Genomic DNA, 3,333 nt, shown 5'->3' with positions numbered 1-3,333 from the left:
TTCCACTTGGCTGGTTCCACTTTTAATAGCTCTCACTGTCAAGCGATGGAGACAGACTGGTGTCCAAGGCACTGATTACTAATGAGAGGTAGGACACCGACTTGCCCACACTCTGGCTCTCCTATTGCGGATCACTGCAGGGAGCCTCTCAATCTGTCCCTAACAATCCTTACGACGCCGCTTTCAGAGCCACTTTTCAGCCGATGCATACATTTTCCTCCCGCGGTGAGAGATTGGTCATGGAATCATTTACGGTTCTCCTAACAATGCAAATTTCCAGAGAGCAGTGATCTGTCAAGCGCAGCTTTCTGTTTCAATCAAAGAGTGAAGCAAGGGTGAAGTCAGGAAGAAAATCTCACCATTGTTGTAAACACCTGTAGGTCTATCCGACGGTGATGTTGCAGCCTCGTCTACGTTCCCACACAGTTCACGTCATGAGAATGTTGTGTAAATCCTCCTGAATTTATAAGATATTACTTTAGTGGTCACACAAAACAAATCCAGCTGATAGTGAACGTTTTCTCGCTCCACCAGTTCATTCAAGTCTTTATCCAACCACACGTAACATGCTAACCTTTACCCAATCACTTCCAAGTTGTCATTTCAGCGTTATTATTGCATGGCACCACCTCTCCTGCATCTCCATCGCCTCCGTTCAGACCCTCCGATCATGAGCTGTATCAACCATCGTGTATCAACCATTCCTCTCCAGCACAAGTCTTACAGTACGTCCTACTACATGGTGTCAAAAGCGCCAACATCTAACATCATTGACAGATTCAAATCAACAGCAAAACCTTTTTTCTCTGAAGCTAACTGAAGCTAAAGACTGACCTGTACCTGACTTCCTGAGGATCTGACAGCTAAAATGTGACTGTAATGAATGAGGTATAAAAACCAACCAGTGATTATGTAACAGCGTCTCCTTGCAGAGCTAAATAAAAGCAAGATTCTACCTCCACTGTGAAATACATGTGTGGGCCCGAGGGCAGAAATGAACTGAATCCAAAATTCAGTTCCTGTCACTGTTAAGAGTTCATGGAACTCCAGTGATATAATCACGCTACACTGGGGGAGAAAATGCAAATTGTCCCTCCTTGGTTTGAAGAGGCCGGGCTCCATAGGCAGCTTCCTCTCACCATATGCTCCGCCGGCACAGCTCCGTCCTGCAGGAGCCACATCAGCCCTGCGAGTCTGCAGAGGAAGCTGACACAACATCCCCAAGTTACGCATGACACAAAAACCCGAAGAAGACAGAAACTCTGCCATAAACCGCTCCCAGCGACGCGGGCGTGTTTGTACGCAGCACACTCTGCTCACACCGGGGTCCTGATGTCTCCAAACGTAGCATCTGTTCAGCGCTAGTTCCTCATTCACATTCATGCTCAGTGATGAGAACGTACACTCCAGGCACAAGTGTCGTTTTGCTCCGATTCGCACCAATTCTCGGTGAACAACACCTGCAATCACAATGAGGTGAACGCCAACAGGACGTCACCCACGAGACACCGTGTGGGGGCGGGGTTTAACGCACTCAGTGTGTTAGAAGTCCAGATTTAGTTAGTCTGACTAAAATGGAGTTGGTCTTAGTCAGACTAACATACTTGGATAATGCGATTCATAGTCTGATTACGACTGCATATGCTTAGTCAGACTGGTGTCGGACTTAGCGATGGTGTCGCCGAGAGTGGAAGCTACCCACTTTTGCCGTTTTTCTGTGACGCAATGGTCAACAGGAAACTGATTCAACACGCACTAGCTTATAGAGCGATACAGCGCCACCTGTTGAGGCGGAGTCAGACGTACATGGCCAATTGTTACGTCGCCGGTAAACTCCAGGGGATGCGGGGAGTAACAATGTAAAAACAAAAACCTCGGGATATTTTAAAAGAAGAAAGGCAGAGACAAATCGGAACATAAAAAGTTTGTATACAATGAATTAGCATATTGTTTGAGGGGCGAGCCTCAGGAAGAAGGATTGCTGGTTGAGGCGGTGGATTATGGACTATGATTACGATTTCACTTCAATGAAGGTGGTTGGGCTTCACATCAAGAACAACATGTAGTGTGTGTGTGTGTGGTCTGAATCAGAGAAAAGCAATAAAATGTGTCACAAAAATGCTCAGAATATTATTCTGCAGTTAAATCAATAAACATTTCTAAACTGCTACATTAGAATAGCATAACAACAGAAATGTACGATCAGTGAATAAACTACGGTGAACAATTCAACATTTAAACGTCTGTTAATAAATCATCGTCTCAAACACGATAAGAAACTCAGCTGCAATATTGATGCGAGCAAAGGGCAAAGCTAACTGCTACCGAGACACAAGCCACTTATCCAACTCAAGCGCACACAATATGTGTAAACTAGGAAGTAGAACACACTTACATTTCCTCAAGAACGCACACATGATATGGGAAACAGAAAAGTCCATGCAGCTTCACGCAGTCTGGTCTGCTGCTTGTCAGTGTGACTGGGCGTGTCCTGACGTGTTCAGACCGCGCTACTGCCTTCGACCAGTAGATGGTGCTTCACCTTTCTCTCACATATCGTAAACTTAAAGCGAGCTGCTCGGCCTAAAAGAGAGGGAAAGACATCATTAACTGAAACAGCCAGATCAAACTTTAACAAAAGTAAAACATACACACACGCACCTTTGCTAACAAGGTAAGAAAAAGGTTGAATGGAGAAAACACACCACGTGGCTCACAAGCTCACAGGCTATCAGCATGAAGAGAGACGTCTCAGCTTGACTGCTGAATTGCAGGCACCTGTGGAACAAACAGAATGGGCGGAGCCACAAAGCTCACAGCAAACACAGGAAACAGGATGTCTCACACAGCACCCTGGCACGTAACGCCAATAAATCTGCATGTATACTCAGTTAAAAGTTTTAACTCGGTGCAAAAGGAAAAGGTTGAGAGGTTTTAGGCTGGTGTGCAGCTCCATCGTCAGGATCCCCGACGATTTTATTGTGATTGTTTTAATTCAGACATGATCTCTGATCTCTGAGCTATAATTGCAATGTTTCCAACGAGCATCTTAAACTCTTCCTCTTTTCACAGCTAATGGACGTTTGCAATCATAGAGCCGCCTCTCAATGTGTCTCTATGTGCGGCCCTGGGATGGTAGAAGACGAAGATGAAAAAAGAAGAAAAAGAGCAGGGACGGATGACTCTTAAAAGGTGGTGAAGTGTGCGCAGAGAGACGCAGCACTCGTCTGAAAATGTGAGTCACACAAGGCACACGGTGAGACACAACCTGAGGCTGCAGCCTGTGGGGGCGGAAGGGTTTGGCACGACGCGGCGGCGACGGCGGCAAAGCAG

The 3,333-nt window shown here is 46.1% G+C and overlaps 1 long non-coding RNA gene across 1 annotated transcript; it reads right to left on the bottom strand.

Annotated features, from left to right (window-relative positions):
- Window positions 1-335: 335 nt before the first annotated feature.
- On the bottom strand, window positions 336-2,775 carry LOC122767215. Its single transcript, XR_006360180.1, has 3 exons — window positions 2,662-2,775; window positions 2,396-2,583; window positions 336-457 (listed from the first exon to the last, which is right to left on the bottom strand). It is a non-coding gene; the product is annotated as an uncharacterized LOC122767215 (long non-coding RNA).
- Between the last annotated feature and the right edge of the window lie 558 nt (window positions 2,776-3,333).

This window comes from Solea senegalensis, linkage group LG3, assembly GCF_019176455.1.
Source record: "Solea senegalensis isolate Sse05_10M linkage group LG3, IFAPA_SoseM_1, whole genome shotgun sequence".
NCBI classification, from domain to species: domain Eukaryota; kingdom Metazoa; phylum Chordata; class Actinopteri; order Pleuronectiformes; family Soleidae; genus Solea; species Solea senegalensis.
The sequence above is the reverse complement of the archived record's forward strand: the minus strand, read 5'-3'. Positions and strand labels throughout refer to the sequence as shown.